The sequence below is a fragment of the Panthera pardus genome, unplaced genomic scaffold (genome assembly GCF_024362965.1).
Source record: "Panthera pardus isolate Hobbes unplaced genomic scaffold, ASM2436296v1 HiC_scaffold_16, whole genome shotgun sequence".
Taxonomy (NCBI): Eukaryota; Metazoa; Chordata; class Mammalia; order Carnivora; family Felidae; genus Panthera; species Panthera pardus.
This window is the reverse complement of record NW_026526721.1, coordinates 2,250,448-2,268,787: the sequence shown is the minus strand read 5'-3', so window position 1 is coordinate 2,268,787 and position 18,340 is coordinate 2,250,448. Positions and strand designations below refer to the sequence as shown.

Below are 18,340 nucleotides of genomic sequence, written 5' to 3'. Positions count from 1 at the left end.
GCGCCTTTGTCCGAGTTCGGTTGTTTTTGCGTGGATCTATTTCTGGGCTCTCTGTTCTGTTCCGTTGGTCTGTTTAGCTGTGCTGGTACCAGCACCACATTGTCTTGATGATGGTGGCTTTATAGGAATTTTTGGAGTTGGGTAGTACCAGTGTTTTAACTTTCTTCTTCTTTTTTTAAAATATTTTAGTTTTGAGAGAGTGTGCGCGAGGAGGGGAGGGGCAGAGAGGGAGGGAGACACAGAATCCGAAGCAGGCTCCAGGCTCCAGGCTCCGAGCTGTCAGCACAGAGCCCCACGCGGGGCTCGAACCCCCGAACTGCGAGATCATGATCTGAGCCGAAGTCGGATGCTTAACCGACTGAACCCCGAGGCACCCTGCCGTTTCATTGATTTCTGCTCTAATTTTTATTACATCTTTGTTTGTTTTGGATTTACAATATGCTTTTCCTTTTCAGATTTTCTAAGGTGGAAGTTCTGATTGTTCATCTCAGATCTTTTTTTATTTTCTAGCATATGCATCCGATGCTATAAATTTCCTTCTGAGCTCTGCTTTTGGTGCATCCCACGTATTTTGATAAGTTCAGATTGTCATTTAATGTGAAGTATTTTTAACTTTCTCTTGAGACTTGTTTGATCCCTGTGTTATTTACAAGTGTGTTGTCCAGTCTCCAAGTATTTAGGAATTTCAGTTGTCTTTCAGTTACTGATTTCTGGTTGAATTCCACTGTGGTCTGAGAGCAGACATTGTATGGTTTCCATTCTGTTAGATTTGTTGAGATGTATTTATGGCCCAGAACGTGGTCTGTCTTGGTGAGTGCTCCGGTGAGCCTGAGAGGAAAGTATTTCCTGCCGCTGTTGGATGAAGCGGTCACAGATGTGCCCAATGTCCAGTTGATGGATGGTGGCGTTGAGTTGGACTGTGTCCTTACAGATTTCCTGCCTGCTGGATCTGCCCTTTTCTGAGACAGGCCTTTTGAAGCCTCCAGCTGTAGCAGTGGGTTCATAATTTCTCCTTGCAGTCTATCTGTTTTTGCCACGTGTAGTTTGACACCCTGTTATCAGGCACATTTATGGTAAGGGTTGTTATGTCCTCTTGGAGGATTGACTGTGTTGTCATGATGTAATACCCTTCTTTATTCCTGCTAATTCCCTCGGTTCTAAAATGCTGTGTCTGAAATTAATAAGGCTACTTCCACTTTTGGTTAGCATTTACATGGTATGTGTTTCTTCATCCATTTACTTTTAACCTAAATGTGTTTCTGTATTTAGAGTAGGTTTCTTCTAGACTACCGATGGTTGAGCTGTGTCTTTTGATCCACTCTGACGATCTCTGTCTTTCTGTTGGTGCACTTGGACCCTGGACATTCACAGAGGTAACTGGTGGAGTTGGGTGACTGCCTGCCATCCTTGTTTCTCTGTCGCCCTTGGTCTTTGTCCTGTTTTTGTCTTCCACTCTCTTTCTGCCTTTCATGGTTTTAACTGAGCAGGTGATATGGTTCCATTTCCTCTCCTTTCTTAGCATCTCAGGTTACTTCTCTTTTACCTTTTTCGGTGGTTGCCCTGCAGCTTGCGATACATTTACAGGTAATCCTGATCCCCTTTCGGATAACGCTGCCTGCTCCCAGGTACAGGGGCCCCTTATGGTAACACGACCATCCCGCTCCTCCCTCCCGTGCCTCGCACAGTGCCGTCGTTCATTTCACATACTCCTCAGTCACCGCGACTACCCTCCTTGCTGTTACTTTGAATGAACTGCTGTTAGATCAAGTAAGGAAAAGAGAAATACAATTTGTAACTTTTCCTTCAGTGACTTATGTTCTTTTAAGGAGATTTTAATGTTTCTTGCAAGGCAGGTCTACTGGCAACAGATCCCCTCAGTTTTTGTCTGAGAAAGATGATTTCCCAGGGTGTAGACATCTAAGCTGGTGGGCTTTATCTCTCAACCCTTTTAAATATTCACTGCACCGTCTTCCCGTCACATGGTATCTGGGGAGACACAGGAGGTCGTTCTTTGCTCCTTGGTCGGTAAGCTGTTTTTTTCTTCTCTGGCTTCTTTTCAAGACTTTCTTGATCTCCTGCAGTCTGAATATGACAGGCCTAGTTAGAGATTTGTGGCCTGCCGCCTTGAACATGCTCTACGCTGAGGGCAAGGCTGAGCCCCTAGGCACTGCTCCCAGCAGCACAGACTGTTCTGGAAAGGCGGCCCTGGCTCTAGCCCAGCAGATGCTGCAGTGTCTCCTCTCTGACGCACAGAAGCAGGGAGGTTGTGTGGCTTTGGACGTTCTCACTGGCTCTTGTTGGATCTGGAAGTGCTTCCCCCGTGTGAGAAAGGAGTGTGAGAAAGGAGTGGGCGTGTGCGGCGGGAGGGCGGTGCCACAGCTGTGCCGGCCTGGGCGGGTGGGAGGCGCTGGCCGCACAGAGTCCAAGGCCGAGTGCTCCCTAGGGGCGGGGAGCGGGAGCCCCAGAGGCCCTGCTCCGGGTGGCGAGCTGGGGTGCCCGAGTCTGGCAGCTGCACTGGTGAGCAAATGCCAGCAGACACACTTGCAGTCTGGGGCCGACCAGCCCAGATTGTGGACTCACACAACCACGAACAGATAAAATGATGTTTTAAGTAAGTCACGAGGCTTCAGGGTAGTTTGTTACTCAGAAGAGGTGACTGATAGGCCCCGGCCCAGGCTGGGCTGGGGACCTGTTCCATCCCCCGATCCAGGGGTCTGTGCCTCTGGCTGAGCCCCAGGGGGTGGACGGGGCTATTCTTGTTCATAGGGGGGCAGAGTCCCCCGCATAGGGCCTGGTGTGAGGTGTGCCCTGAATCGGTACCTGTGGGCTCGACAGGTAAATTCTGTACCCCAGGGCTTGCACGACTGCTCAGGTCGGACAGCAGGGGTTGGGGTCTGGAGAGTCAGCAGATCTCCCAGACACCGCATCCGGGCAGGCGGTAGAAACAAGGAAGTGGGTGGATGGCCGGGTCACAGCCCGCCCGTGGCTGGGGCGCAGGGAGGCCCATGCCTTGGCAGTCCACGGTGGGACTGGCCGTCTGTAACTTGAGACCGTCCTACCTGCGCTGGGGCCTGGCCCCCTGCTGTGCCATGTGCTGCTCCCTCACCCCCGCCACCCCCACCACCCCCACCCCCACCCCCACAGGCTTGGGCTCTGAGGATCAGGAGGAGGGAGAACGGGGGAACTGCCAGGCGAGAGTGCCGCGGGGTGAGTCCTCGGCTGGCGTCAGGGCGCCATGGCACTGGAGTCACCCTGCCACGGTTCCTGGCCAGGCTGCTGTCTTGTCAGGCTTTCCTTTGTTTTTGTTTTTGTTTTTTTTTAATTTTTTTTTTTTAACGTTTATTTACTTTTGAGACAGAGAGAGACAGAGCATGAACCGGGGAGGGTCAGAGAGAGAGAGGGAGACACAGAATCCGAAACAGGCTCCAGGCTCTGAGCTGTCAGCACAGAGCCCGACGCGGGGCTCGAACTCACGAACTGTGAGATCATGACCTGAGCCGAAGTCGGAGGCTCAACCGACTGAGCCACCCAGGTGCCCCTTTCCTTTGTTTTTAATCGTTGTTGTTCTTCTTTTCTTCTTGTGATAAAATGCGCATAACGTAAAGTTTAGCATCTCAGCCCTTCTAAACTCCAGTGGCATTAAGTTTGTGGCGTGCACCCGTCATCCCCGTCTGTGGCCAGAACCCATCTCCGTCTTCCCGAGCGGGGACTCTGTCCCCATAGAGCACTAACTCCTCTCCCCTCCCCGGCCCCCAGCCTACTACGGGTCTGAATTCGCTCCGGCACCTCCCCCTTTAGGCTTTGTGCGTGATGGTCCCGTGAGCACGGCTATATGGGCACCAAGTGCCTGACTTCAGTTCTTTTCGGGAGATGCCAGAGGTGGCATCTGTGTTTATGTTTTGAGGAACCTCGTGCTGTTGCGTGCAGCGGCTGCCCCGTTTTGCGTTGCCGCCGGCTGCGAGCGGTTCTCCTCTGCACACCCTTGCCCACACTTGTCCCTTCCAGATAACTGCCATCCTAGTGGGTGTGAGGCGGTCGTGGGGGTTTCTTGCCGGGCCTTGTCTACAGTGCTCCCCAGGGAGCCGCTCTTGGCCTCGTAGGTCATTTCTCAGTGGTTCTGCTGCCCCCGCCCACGAGCTGTGCTGGACACACAAGTGACCCAGAGCCCCGGCTGTGACCCTGCGTGTCCCTCATTCACTTCTGTGCTGAGTGGCTGCCATACGTGGTCCCTGAGCTAGATCCTGGGTGGACAGTAGGGGTCAGGAGAGGGGTCCTTAGGAGCGGCAGTGCCATGGGGACCTCTGGGCCAGCAGAGACACCTTCAGGAAGCCTGGCCGGACTCACCTCTGAGCCTCCCCTGGTGCGTCCGCCCCTGGTGCCAGGGCTGCGGGGGCTGTGGCGGGGCTTGGCGAGCTCTTTGCGAGGGGCTTCAGGGGTCCCGGGTGTTGTGAAAATCGGAAAGCATTGTCCATCCAGGAGAGAAACAGAGCTTTTAGTGGGGGGAGGGGGACACTCTAGGTGTTTGTGTGCTCAGGGTTTGCCCATGTGTGAACAGGGGCTCTCTATAACAGACATCCCCAAAGAGACAGGCCCAGCTCCCCCAGGTGGCCGTGGGGCTCCAGTCGGGTCCTGAACCTGTGCTCCCCGAGTGTACGTACGGCCTCTGGGGAGCTGCTTCGGGAGCCACGGGTGTGTTGCTTTGGATGTCTGAGAGGCCGACAGGTCCCCATCTCTGATGACGGAGTGGACTCGGCAAAGGCTGGAGCTCTGGAGGAATTCAGACGCGCTCCATCACCACTGGTGCCACCGGTCCGTGCCGGTCTGTGCTGAGAGCACGTGCCCCTTGACCACCACCAGCACCGCCTGGGGCCCAGGGCGTCTCCTGTGCCGGGGGCAGCCTTTGGCCAGGAGGGCCTGGATCCCGGTTCCCGCTCAAGCAGATTCCCAAGACTGTCATGACCATAGAGGGGCAGCGAGAACACCTGCCCACGGGGCTCACAGGAGCTTGGGGTGAGTGTGGCTGTATGCATACGGTGGTATGTGTGCACCTGTGTGTATATGCAGGCGTGTGCAGTTGTGCGTATATGTTGCTGTGTGTGCACGTGGGCTGGTATGTGTGCTCAGAGGCATACGTATAGGTATGTGTGATTGCGCGTACATGTTGGTACGTATGCGTGCGTAGGTATGTGTGCTCATAGGTGCCTACGTAGGTATGTGTAATCATGTGTAGGTGTGTGCATGAGTGTAGGTATGTGCACACGTGTAGGTGTGTGCAGGAGTGTAGTTATGTACGTGTGTGTTTGTATGCATGTTTAGGCGTGTACGTGTGTGCAGGTGTGTACACGTGTGTAGGTGTGTGCATTAGTGTAGGTGTGTGTGTGCATGTGGGTATGTGCGTGCGTGTAGGTGTGTATATGTGTGTAGGTGGGTGGACATGTGTAGATATGTACACACATGTAGGTGTGTGCGCGAGTGTAGTTACGTACGCTTGTGTATGTATGTGTGTGTGGGTGTGTGTGCACACGTAGGTATGTGTGTGGGTGTGTGCGTGTGCTCACGTGTAGGTGTGTGTACATTTGTAGGTGTGCGCACAAGTAGGTGTGTGTGCACATGTAGGTGTGTACACGTGTGTGTGCGCATGGGTAGGTATGTGTGTCTCTGGGTGTGTGTGCACGTTTAGGTGTGTGTTCACTTGTAGGTGTGTGCGTGTGTGGGTATTTGCGTGTGTAGGCGTGTGCGCATGTGTAGGTATGTGCGCGTTTGTAGGTGTGTGCACACAAGTAGGTGTGTGTGTGTAGTTGCACATGTGTAGGTGTGTGTGCACATGTAGGTGTGTACACGTGTAAGTGTGTGTGCATGGGTAGGTATGTGTGTAGGTATGTGCGTCTGTGTGGGTGTGTGCGCGTGTGGGTATTTGCGTGTGTAGGCGTGTGCGCACATGTAGGTGTGTGCGTGTTTGTAGGTGAATGCGCACAAGTAGGTGTGTGTGTGTAGTTGCACATGTGTAGGTGTGTGTGCACATGTAGGTGTGTACACGTGTGTGTGTGCATGGGTAGGTATGTGTGTAGGCATGTGCGTCTGTGTGGGTGTGTGTGCACGTTTAGGTGTGTGCGCGCGTGGGTATTTGCGTGTGTAGGCGTGTGCGCACGTGTAGGTGTGTGCGCGTTTGTAGGTGTGTGCGCACAAGTAGGTGTGTGTGTGTAGTTGCACATGTGTAGGTGTGTGTGCACATGTAGGTGTGTACACGTGTAAGTGTGTGTGCATGGGTAGGTATGTGTGTAGGCATGTGCGTCTGTGTGGGCGTGTGTGCACGTTTAGGTGTGTGCGCGCGTGGGTATTTGCGTGTGTAGGCGTGTGCGCACGTGTAGGTGTGTGCACGTGTAGGTACGTGTGCTTGTACACACGGAGGTGTGTGTGGTAGCGTGTAGCGTATGTTGGCACATACACGTGTGTGGGCACACGGGTGTGTCACATACGCGTGCAGGCCTGCGGGATGTGCGCGTGAATGTGCCTCTGGGATGGCATCAGGGAGGTGCCAGCCTGCAGGCGCTGCGTCAGCGGTGACTGTGTTTATTGAGTATCTCGCAGTGTGAGTTTCCTGTTCGGAAACCACCTCAGCCGCAGAAAAACGACCCCCGAGCGGTCGGGCGGGGCCGTGGGCCAGTGGCCCGGCGCTGTGAGCCGTGTGGGGAGCAGCGAGGGAGAGGAACGGGCTGGGTGGGTGCCGCTTCTGACCGCGGGCCGCCGCAGGGTGCACCGCCTGCGGCTCTGGCAACAGGGGGCCGGGTCTCCTGCCCCACCTCTGCCTTGCTGGGAAAAGCTTTGGGCGGCTCCGGGGACCCCCACCTCTCCAGCCGGAGGGGCGGAACCCAGGGGACCAGATGTGCCCAGCAGGAAGCCGGAAGGGTCCCGACTGCCGCGACCCCAAGGGGCTTGGGTGCTGCCCTGGAGCGTCTGCGATTCGTGGGGTGCAGGGGTCAGTGGCGCCCGGGGGTGGCCTGCCCGCCCTGTCCACAGGCCGCCGCAGAAGTGTCCTCAGGAGCTGCCGGCACCCTTCCCTCGGGCCGTTCTGAGGGCCAAGTGAGGTCACACCTGCGTGAGGCTTCGCAGACGAGACCGGCACATCCGCACCAAAACCCTGTCCAGGGAGGCCTTGGGGTTTGCCGTGCGGGACTGCAGAGGGTCTCCTCTCGGCCCTCAGGCCCAGCAGGCACACCCCTGGTTTCTACTCAGTGGTCAGCCTCACGGCTCTGCTCACATTTGCCCCCCATTCCTTAGGCTTCCCAGAACCTTCTAGTTTGGGGGCCCCGTCGATTAGGTCACCATGGGTCTCCAGGGCATGGCCCCACAGTCCAGGTACCATCCATATTTTATCTCACCTGTCCCTGTGGACCCGGAACATCGCCGTGGTGCCACCACCGACCACACAGCAGACTCCCATAGTCGAGGCCACGAGTCCAAGGTCACGGGTCGGGAGGCTGGCTTCCTCCTGAGGCCGCGAGGGAGAGTGTCCCATGCTGTCTTAGCTGCTGGCGTTTGCTGACGGCTCGGCGGTTGCTCGGCCCGTAGAGGCCTCCGTCCATCGCTGCCCGAATCCTCAACGAGACGTGCTCCCCTGTGCCTGCGTGCACACCGCCGTGTTGTAGAGGGACGCCAGTCCGTGGAGCAGGCCCAGCCCAGTGACCTTGTTTCAACATGCTCACATCTGCAAAGACCCTGATGCCAAATAGGGTCACATCCCCAGGTACTGGAGGTTAGAATATGCCAGCGTGAATCTGGGGAGGACACGTTCAGTCCTTTACGGTAGGCGCTAGGATCTCGTTTGTAAGCGAGGAACTGAGGTGCAAAGCGAGGGTCCCTCCAGAGGCCCCGCAGCCCCAAGGAGGGCCACTGGGGGGACCCCAGATGCTCTCTCTGCACCTGCCCCCCGACCATGGCTTCCAGGCCCTCCTGCGTCTTGGTGGTCGGGGCCTGTGGTAAGTCTGCCCTCAGGTTCCCTGTGACTCTGAAGGTCACACTGGCTGGGCTGCCCGAGAGGACGTCCGCCTCTCAACCTCATGGGTCTTGTCTCTGTGCAGCGTCTCCCAGGACCCCCTGAAGCTCCTCGAAGGCACAGGCCCATCCCCACGCCTCTGCCACTGAGAATGTGGGGCCGAGGGGCCGTCACAGTGCCCCTGACTGCTCTGATCTCCCTCTGTAACTTCCCCTCTGGAGGCCGCCCCCCGAGCTAGCCGTCGGCCCCTGGCCTCCCTCCTGGTCTGCGCGTGCGCCCCTGGATGTGGTCTTAGCTCTTGGGTCCAAAAGAAAAGGGCGTTCTGCAGGGAGTACGGCGAGAGAAAAATACCTGGAACCGTCTTTAGAGAACACAAACGTCAGTGTGTTTTCTGGATGTTCTCTTCAGCGTCTTCTGCCTCCTTTCCACGCTTCCCTGCACTTCCTGGTTTTGGCTGAGGTCAGATAGCAGAAGTACTGAAATATTTCTCCTTAAGTGTCTCATGGTACTTCTGGGCTGGCCCAAAACAGGAAGTTCTGTGGGACATGTCTCCAGAAGTCTCTGTGTCCACCAAGGACTCCGTGCACACGACCTGGGGTCCCACAGGAGCACTCAGACTCTCCACCAGGGAGGGACCCGTTCCTCCTGGCTCGGGAGGACACCGTTAGCTTACTGGGGAGAAGACACGTTTTGGGGGAAACTAGGAACCTGTGTTCGTGTCCTCGGGCTTCTGAGCAGACACTTCTCCCAGCCCTGGACGCCTCTCTCTGGTAGAGGCTGTCCTGTCCCGTGTCCTCACCCGGCCGTGCCTCCGTGCGTGTCTGTGTCATGTCCCCTCCTCACACGGGCACAGTCACGTGGGTTCGGGGCCACCCCAGTGACCTCACTTCAACTCGATCCCCTCTGTAAAGGCCTCGTCTCCACAGTCGTATTCGGCATGGATCTTAGGGGGACCTAACTCAGCCCATAAGACCATCTTTGTTGTTTTCTAAGTCAATGCGAGGTGGAAGGTGAGCTTGCCCTGGGGGCCACGGGAGGCGGCCGTCCGGGCCCCTCTGACAGCCTCCAGGGGCCTCGCCCTAGCCACCGCGGCACGGCCCAGGACGCAGGGCTGGGAAGGCGCTGGCGCTCCCCAGGCCAGACACCGTGCCCCCGGGGCCCCCAGCTGGCTGTCCGAGACTCCTTCTCCAGAAACAACCTGACCCGGGTGTCCAGGGATTCTCAGAGGAGGGACGTGCAGGTGGGGGTGGGTCGTGGGGCCCTGGGGGGTGAGTTAGCCTCAGGATTGCCCCCGCCTCGTCCGTCAGTCCTGGCACACACGCTCCCTTTTGCCTCCCAGCCCAGACAAGAGCCGAAGCGCTGGCCACGGGAGCCTGAGTGCCCAGAGTGCCCCTCAGAGGGGTGGGGGCGGTGAGGGCCGAGGCCAGAAGGGCCGGAGGGGATGTGGAAGGGCTTCTGTGGGGATGCAGTCCCTCCAGCAGCCTGTGGGGGGAGGGGGGTGGCGCCCGGCCTGGCTTCCCCACCTGCCCAGCTGCTCCCGCAGGGCAGGGTGGCGCTCGGGGCCTCGGCCAGAGCGGAGAGGGGCAGGTGGTGCGGGCGTCACAGCCCTCAGCTGCCTCTGGTGGAGGAAGTTGGTCTCCGGAGCCCCGTAGGGGATTTTGAGGGGGATTTCCAGCCAGGGCCCAGTTTTTATTGAAAGTGCTTAATGGGCCTGAAAGGTCTGTCCTTTATCAAATGAGTCACCTTGGAGGGGAGACAGCGGCCACAGCATCTTGGGGTCCCGAGCTGTGCCCTGGCTCGGTGGCCGGGCGGGTCCAGGCCAGGCTCTGGAGGGAGGGCCAAGGCAGGCCTCCTCAGCCCGGCCCTCCATCCGTCCCGGCGGGCGGGCGGGCGCCGTGTCCGCGGTGGTTACTTCTGTGTGTCACCTGCATTTCTGTGCGTCTGTGAGGGTGTTTCCTGGCGAGCCTGGCATTTGATTCGGTGAGCTCTTGCCCGCTTCCCCCCGCACCCCCGCAAAGCCCGACACCAGGAAACCCAGGCCGACACCGGGACCGCGTGGAGCCTGCGGGACACCCCCCTGCTGGCCAAGTCCCCAGACATCAGATCTCAGCTGCCGTCCTGATGAGGGGCTTGGCCCACGCTCCACTCCCCCGGGAGGCTCCCGGGGCCAGGCTAGCCGTGAGGGCAGGCGGTGGGGGGCGCCGCCTCCCGCTGGGCTGGGCACCGGCCCCTGGGCGGTGCAGGTGCTGCCCACCGTCCCGGCGGACACAGGGATGGTCCCGCCCGACGTGGTTGTCCCCGGCCCCCGCTCAGGACGGCGGCGCGGGGAAGGAGAAGGAGAGGGAGGACCGTCCAGGGGGCCGCCTCCGAGAGCTGAGCCGGCCACGCGCCTCGTACTCGGTTACGTCCCCGCCGTGGACGCGTCATAGCCAACTTGCCAAAACCGGAGGACGGAAAATCCAGCGTCTCCCCTGCCAGCCTGGAGCCGGCGCCGCCGTGCTTGTGTTTGTGGTGTCTCCGCGCACACGCGGCCGGCTCACAGACCTGGTGATTGTGCACCGTTTAGCACGTTGTAACAACCCGAGCGTTACTGCCATTCCATCCTGCCTCCCTGCCTCCCAGCCTCCCTGCCTCCCTGCCTCCCTGCCTCCCTGCCTTCCCTTGGTCCTTCCTGCTGGCCCTGGGCATTTCCTCAAGGGGCATTTGCATAAGACTCCCTCCCCACCGCCTTGTCCTAACTGACCTTGGGGATTGTTTGCAACTTTTCCTGATTAAAATGAAGTCGGGAAGGATGTTTTGGTCTCTGAGACTTTTTGCTCAGGGCACTTTCTCAGAAGTGGGGTCATAGAATCGGGGTGTCGGGTTGGGGATAGTTTCCAGCCCTGTGAGCTCTTTTTTCTTAGATGCTTCTGGGCCCCTGCTGTCCTGAGGGCCTGACTCCAGGGCCCATCCGCTGCGGGGCAGAGGGTGGAGTGGGGGGGTGCAGGAGGGTCCCCAGGGCCTTCCCTGTGGGCTTTTGTGGTGAGATGCCCTTCTCCTGGGAAGCCCCACTGCCAGGCCACTGTGGCCGTGGCCGTGGCCGAGTCTCATTCCCTCTGTGCTCCCTCGGCCCTGGTGAGAGGCACCACTGGGGGCTCTGCTGCCTTTTAGTGGAGGGCTCCCCACTCTTCGTAATAGTCTGAAAGGAGCCGGGCTCTGAACACACTAACTCCGCCTTCTCTGGATGGCTGGGTGGCCGGCAGGTCTCGGAGCCCGGGGCGGGGGATGCTGGGTCAGGCCTGGGGCTGAGCTGCGCTCCGCTTTAGCGGCTCACTCTAGTGCCGCCGCCGCACCTGTCCAGCTCGTCTTCCCGCTGACCTGAGGCAGGTGGGAGCCCTCACAGGCCCCCGGACGCTCAGCGCTGGGGCTCCCCGGGCCCCTCTGCACATGTAGGTGGCTGGCCCTCAGTGTCCCTTCTCCCCTGAGTTCATCCTCCTGGAAACCAGCAAACCCAGGTGCCCACCAACGGCAGGAAGAGTCAGCTCCTCCCACCCGACCTGTGTGCCCCTCTCTCTCCCGCGCGCCCCTGCCCTGCACACACCCAGACCCCTCTGCTCGCCCTTTCTGGCAGGGACGGGCCCCACGCATTGCTTCCTCCTCACATTGTGGCCTGCTGAGGGGCCAGACAAATGTCCTCTGGCCAGATCTCAGCCAGGCTCCACGCTGGGCTCAGCCTGGGGCTTCCGGGTCTGCCCCTGCTGAGTCCCTCACCCCCGGTAGCCAAGCTGACCGTGTCCCCTGCGCCCCTGCTCGGGGGTCTCTTTGGTGTCTCCAGCACCTCCTCCCCCGCCCCAGGCCCTGCACAAGTGCACCCCATTTGCTCTCAGCAGGAGTTTGCCGTGGGGGCGATCACCCTGCACTCATCTGGGCCCCCCACCCCATCCGCTGCCTCCCCAAGGTGGAAGAGGAGCCCCACGCCGAGGTCCCAGCGGTTCCCTACCCGTGACCTTCACGCCAAGCCTCCCGTCTGTCCCCGGGGTGTTGATCTCGGACCACACGCTGTCCTTGTCTGCGGGGAAGCAAGGACCTTCCCTGTAGCCTGAACATGTGCCCAGAAACCCTCCCACGTTCAACCCACTGGGAGTCGGACTCATAAAGGGGGGTCTCTGGGGGCCACGCTCCCTCCTTGACCTGCGACCTGCAGCGCATCCCCCAGTGTGGGGTTCCAGAATCTGGCATTCTAGCCTGAAGTCACCACCACGGAGGGGACGCTTGCTGTCCAGACAGAACGCTCTGAACCCCAGCCCGTCCCTTCCTGGTGCTGGAGCCTCTGGCCCTGCTTGGCCCAGCTTTGCTGGAGGGGCCGCCAGGCTCCAGTTTCTTTGCGCCCCACGGTGATGTGAGGAGAACCCAGAGGGAAGCCTCTGTGAGGGGCAGGTGCAGGTCTGAGGGGTTTCAGACCCAGGGCCACACCAGGGCCACCTTTGCGATGTGATCGAGGAAGGACAGCCACGACTCACTGGGAGGCACCTGGGGCCCCTCCCAGGAACCCTGCCCCCCCCCACCCCCACCCCTCCTGGCTGGGCCGCCTGGCTCGGCAGGGCCTCCAAACTTGTGGACAGTGGGACAGACCTACCAGTCCCCAGGTCTGCCTCTTGCAGCAACCCCCCTGCCCCCACCCCGGTGGTGGCTGTGTGTTCCCACCAGGTCGTCCTGGAGCCGTGCCCCCCACCGGCCTGGCCCCACTGACTCCCACGGGTCCGGGTCTGGGACAGGCTGTGAGGGATGGGGCACAGGCCACAGGGGGACCGGGAGGCTGCCCTGGAGAGAAATAGAAACAAACCCCGCGAACGCCCCGGAACCGGGGTGGCTGACTGCGTGTCCCAGGCCAGGGCTGGCCCCTCTCAGACCCGAAAGTCCGAGGCCACGGTCTCAGGAAACGTTCAGGAAGTGCTCGGGGCTGGTGGGCGGCAGGGCCTGAATTTCAGGATGACTGAGCTGGCAGCACTCAGCGCGGAAGTCCGCCCCCCCCCAGCCCCAGCGGTTCCCCTTTCACCCGACCCCCCCCCCCCCCCCAGAGGCGCCTTCATGTGGTCACACAGCAAGGGTGACGGGCCCGGGTTTCTGGACCCTGAGTGCTAGGAGCTGTGGTTCAGAACACTGAAAGCTTTCTCAGTTTTGTTCTGAAGACGCTCTCTCGAACCGATATTTATCGCCTTCTTAAAATTGTGGTGAACTGCGCAAAAAGTAAAATTGATCATTTTGACCACCTTACGTGCACCGATCGGTGGCAGTCAGTCCTCTCACACTGTGCGACACACTGGCCCCCGCCCTCCCTCCCCCGCGCCCTCCGTCCACCTTGTCCCTAGGGCCGGACGCCCGCGGGGACCTCATGCGGGTGCAGCGCACGGTCTTTGGCCTTTGGTGACCGGCTCGTGCCACTCGCTGTTGCGGCAGGTGTCGGGACTTCTTCCTTTTTAAGGCTGATGTTTCATCACGTGGACGGCCACGGGCTGCCCCTGCCTCCTGGCTGCCGTGACGCCACTGAGAACGCGGGTGCACGGCCATCCGGGAGATCCCGCTTTCACTTCTTTTGGATAAATACCCAGCGGTGGGCATTTTCGACCCAGTCGTGGAATTTCTGGGTGACGCGGCAGTTCCGTTTTCGGCGTTTTGAGGAAGCGCCGTCCTGTCCCCACGGCGGCTGCACCCCTTGCGTTCCCACCGGCCGCGTCCAGGCTTCCGAGGTCTCCACATCCTCGCCAACCCCTGTAGTGTTGTGGCTTTGTGGGCGTGTGCGGTGAAAACCGTGAAGCGCGCGGAGGACCGGGAGAGCGCACCCCCTGCCCGCCCCCGGGGGCCCCGTGAACGTCTTCCCTCGGCCTCACTCCCTGTTGACCTGCACGTTGTTTTTGATGTTGTTTTGAAAGCCGCAGACATTTGAGGCTAACTACCGGCAGACTGCTCCGGGGATGAGGAGAACGTCCTCACGGTCTCCCTGCCCTGGAACTTTCCATAGTAGTTCCCACGGGGCTGTCTCTGCTGCCCCCCCAAATGCCTCCCCACTCCACGCTGGCTCCCACCTGCCCCTCTCAGCCTACACTCAGTTCCCGATGACATTTCACTTTGCTGGGGACAGTGACCCGCACTCTGGGTCTAACTGCCCCTCCGGGGTCTCTGACTCGCCTGCCGTCCCCTCCCTGGCTTCCTGTCACCTGGAGGGTGGGTCCAGAGCGGCCCTTCTTAGCTCTGACTCTGCCCTCAGGAGGTACTTGTGGCACCCAGAGATGGCTGTGGCCTCACGTTGGAGCAGGGTACTGCCCAGCACTTCAGGGCACAAGGCACCCGCGGCACTGCGGACAAGAACCCTGGTGTAGAGGCTCGCTGAGCTCCGGGCCGCACGTCTCTGGCCGGGCCCTGGGGCTGCTGCAGGTGCTTGCTCACCAGCAGGCCGCCGTCTGGTGTCCGGCCCCCGACTTTGGCCTCCTGGCCAAGAGGTACGTGACCACCCCTCGGCAGCTACTCAGTCCCACGGGGCGCCCGCCACAGCCCCGATAGATGCCCTGGTCACCAGAGACCCTTCCTGGAGGCCTCCACCGCCACTGCAGTCCCAGGAGAAGTCGGCGATCACGTTGGGGGCTGCAGAGCACGACGTTCTAATTCCACGGTGTTCCTGGGTAAGGAAAAGCCTGCCTTCATTTCCCCTTCTGCCTGGCCTCTTTTGCTTTTTTCTTTTTGGTTTAGTTTCAGTTTTAGATTTCATGAAACGTCTCTGGACCCAAGGATTCTTGTTCGTTCCAGGTGTCACGGGGAAACCGCAACCATCCTTCTGCTGGAAGCACAGACTGTCCCGGCCGTCCCACTCGTCAAGCGCCCTTTCCTCCGGGCCTCACCCGGGGCCCCGTTGCAGACGCGGGGTCAGCCACTTCCCCACTTCCTTTCCGGAGGGGCTGAGATTTCCAAACCAGGAGCCAGGCCAGATCAGACGCGACCAGCGCGTGCTTTCTAGGTTACTCGTGGGACCAGCCGGGGACAGACGCAGAATGCAGAGCGGACACGTAGGAAACTTTGAAAGCACAGTTGACGTTTCCATTTTAAGTGTGGCGTCGTGAGGGCTGTTAACCTCGGCTCTTGTCACCTTTTTCTTATTTTGAAACTCTCGGTTTCTAAGAACTTCGCTGTATTACTCAGTCTCTGGGTCTCCGGGAGTGCCTGGTTTCACAACTGCAGCCCCGAGGGCCTGGGCGCCGCTGAGGGCTCAGGTTTCCTGGGGCTCCGGGCCTCGGCCTCGCTGGGCACCAGCCCTGCCCGGGAGGAGGGACCAGAAACCCACGCGCACACTCGTCCCGCCGCAAATTCACTTGTCTGAACGGGCGCGTCACCGGTTTAGAGACTATTTGAAGTCGAACACTGTTTCCTCAAAATATCAAAAGTAATACTTTGCACGTGGACTTTCTTCTTTCAAATCTTGAAAATATACTCGACAGTGTCAGTGTTTTCGGAGGCCGCACCTCACCCCGCCCTGGGGTAGGGACTCCGCCTCGTGTCCATGGCCCAGCACATGCCGCCCGCCCGTCACCTCCTCCCCGCCCTCGCGGGATGCTCCGACGGGACAGTGGGGCGGCGTGGTACTGTGTCTCCGCCAGCTCCCAGACCGGTGGCCTCCCCCGGATGCCTGCGGCCTGGCCCCAGCCCACCTGAGTGTTCGCTGGCTGCCTTGGTTCCAGACGGGGCCCTGGGCTCCCTCCTGCCCTGCTCTGCTGCCTGCCTCGGGCTGGGGTTTCACAGCAGTGCGTGTCCACGATCTCCCAGCTACCCCCCACCCCCACCCCGGCACCGTCCGCCTGCGCCTGGGGCATCCCGCCCCCTTGTTCTGTGTCAGCAGGAGCGCGTGGGTGGCTCCGGCTTTCTTCTCCCAAGCTGCCCGCTTCCTCCGGGGGGGTGGGGGGGGGCGTTTCCTGCTGGGTAGGCCTGGGCAAGCTGTCCACCTCTCTGGGCCTCAACTTCCTCACCTGTGAAATGTGGAAACTGAAGGCGCTCCTTCCTCGGGCACTTGGCGGTTGGGGCAGGCTAGGGCAGCGCTCCCGGCAAGGGGCGTGGCGGGCGCCAGGCCTGTGAGGACACGGCTATGTTGTCAGCCCGTAGACTCTGTAGAACGAGGCAGGTGTCCGCTCCACTGCCCAGAGAGCCTGCCACCTTCATGCCAAGGGCGTACCTGCCGGGCAGAGGCAGATGGGACGACGGGGGAGGAGAGCCGTCCTAGGGGCCAGGGCACAGGAAGGTGGTGGGGATCTTGAACGGGGGTCTGGGGTTGACCCCTAGCCGGTGTCTCTGGAGAGCTACCCAGGAGCCAGAACAGGGAGCGTCACCCGGCGGCCGTGGCTGGAGGCCGAGCTGAGGGCTGGGAAGAGAGGGCCAGTTGTGGCCGGCGGGCCGCGAATGCCAGCTGGCAGAAATGAGGGGCTTTGGGGGTGCCGGTTCTCGGGGTGGTGGGAGTTTGGCTCTCCCCAAGGTGCACCTGAGATAGCTCGGGCTGGGACGCTGACTTGGAGGGTGTCTCCTGGGAGGGGAGCAGGGTGAGAGCTGTCACTGTCGGTGGGGGGGGGGGTTACAGACCCTGGAGGCACGGGGGCCGGTGGTCAGGGAGGACCCTGTGTCCCAGACCCAAAAGAAGACGATGCCGAGGTTGGGGTGGCCACTCCCTGAGTGGACTCTGGTCAGTGGGGTCACTTGCGGAGAAACCAGTGTATTCTGTGTGGGCCCTATGTACCTGAGGAGCCCTGATCACAGGGGCAGGGACCAGAGTGGGAGGGGTGTCAGTCTGCCCCAGGACGATGAAGGAGCTGGGGAGGCCCCACCTGGAAGGAGGAGGCACCCAGGAGGTCAGGCACCATCCAGAGGCAGACGGGGCCAGTGAGCAGCTCAGGGGACACACTGGGGGACAGTGACCAGCCAGTGGGGCAGCCTTTGGGGTGGGAACAAGGGCCCCTCTGCCATCGGCCCTTGAAGGGTGGCAGTGAGGCGCGCCTGCCCCGCCTCCACTCACTTGGCACCTCCCTCCCCCGCCGGTGGGTGGTGGTTGGCTGGCGACCTTGAGCTCCAGACTCCCATGGACACCACGCCCTGCTCTGCACCTGCCTGCCTCCCTGGCCGGTGTCTTGCCTTCTGAGTTGGGGTCACTTTCTAGATGGCAACCTAGCTGTCAGGGCCCCAACACCCTTGTTTTGTCCCCTGCCAGTGCTGGCCACAGCAAGTGTGCTCTCTCCTGGCCCCGTGGCCTTTGCCCACGTCCCTGGATGTCGCTGCACGACAGAGGGCCGGGCAGCACACAGGCAGGAGGCGAGCACTGTCCCTGCAAGAGAGGCTCCTGGTGGTGTGGGGGTTCAGGGGCGGGGGACACCCCACCCCCTGCTCCGGGAGCAGCTGGAGCCCCTGCGGGCCTCCTCAGGCAAGGCCTGGCCCAAGGCCAACTTTTCCTCGTTGACTGTGGTCTGGGAATTTCCTGGTCAGGCTCCTTGCCACAGAGCCGGCTCCCGGGGAAATCCCGTGTGAAAGTGGAATCACCCAGGTCAGCGGGCGGGGCGGTGGAGAGAGTGCTGGCTAAACCAGGGCCCTAAGGGGAGACCCGCCTCCTCACACTCAGGGTGGAGTGAGGTCACGCCTGGAGATGAGCCCAGCCGGTCTGCTGTGTCCATGCGCCTCTGCCCCAGGGCCTTTGCACAGGCCGTTCCCATGCCTGCTTACTAAGGGCCTTTGCAGGGAGGGACCTGGCACCGTGTGGATACGCATCACGGGCTCGTTGGATGAAAGCGCACAGCAGCACGGAGTTCTTGGACTTGAAGAGAGCGTAGATCAAAGGAAAGGGTGCTGGGGCCACAGGAGAGGGATGCGGGCAGTCGAGGGTCTAGGAGGGCTGGAGTTAGGGGCTGGGACGAGGCGGCCTTACAAGGCTCCAGGTGAGGGCTAGAGGCGCGGCCGTGAGGCCAGGCATGTGAGGGAAGAGGGGCCAAGCATGTCTGAGTCCTCCAGGTAACTGTCCCCCCAGCAGGGTCCTTGGGGACCCACCACACTGGCTGGGGCCCAAGATACCCATCGCCTTCTTCTGACCCCAAGCATACCTGCTTCCAGTCCCCTTTCTACGGCAGCCTCTGGTTCCTGGAAGGTACCTGCAGATTTCTGATATGCAAACCCTGTTACCCCAAGAAAGATCTAGAAGGCATGAGGCAGACTGGTCAGGACAGCGCTTTGTGCTGGGGTTTAGCACCCCCCGGTCGGTGGGGGGGGTGACGGGCCCTGGCCTGGCTGGGGCGCCCCTCGCCTCTTCTCGGGCAGCCCGTCAGCGTGGGCGCCCTCTCCCCGGAGCGTGAT

At 60.5% G+C, this 18,340-nt stretch overlaps 1 long non-coding RNA gene across 1 annotated transcript; it reads left to right on the top strand.

Moving 5' to 3' along the window:
• The first annotated feature begins 1,410 nt into the window (after positions 1–1,410).
• LOC128777219 (uncharacterized) lies at positions 1,411–6,201 on the top strand. The gene is made up of 3 exons (XR_008422390.1): positions 1,411–3,283; positions 3,533–5,564; positions 6,155–6,201. It is a non-coding gene; the product is annotated as an uncharacterized LOC128777219 (long non-coding RNA).
• Positions 6,202–18,340: the final 12,139 nt, after the last annotated feature.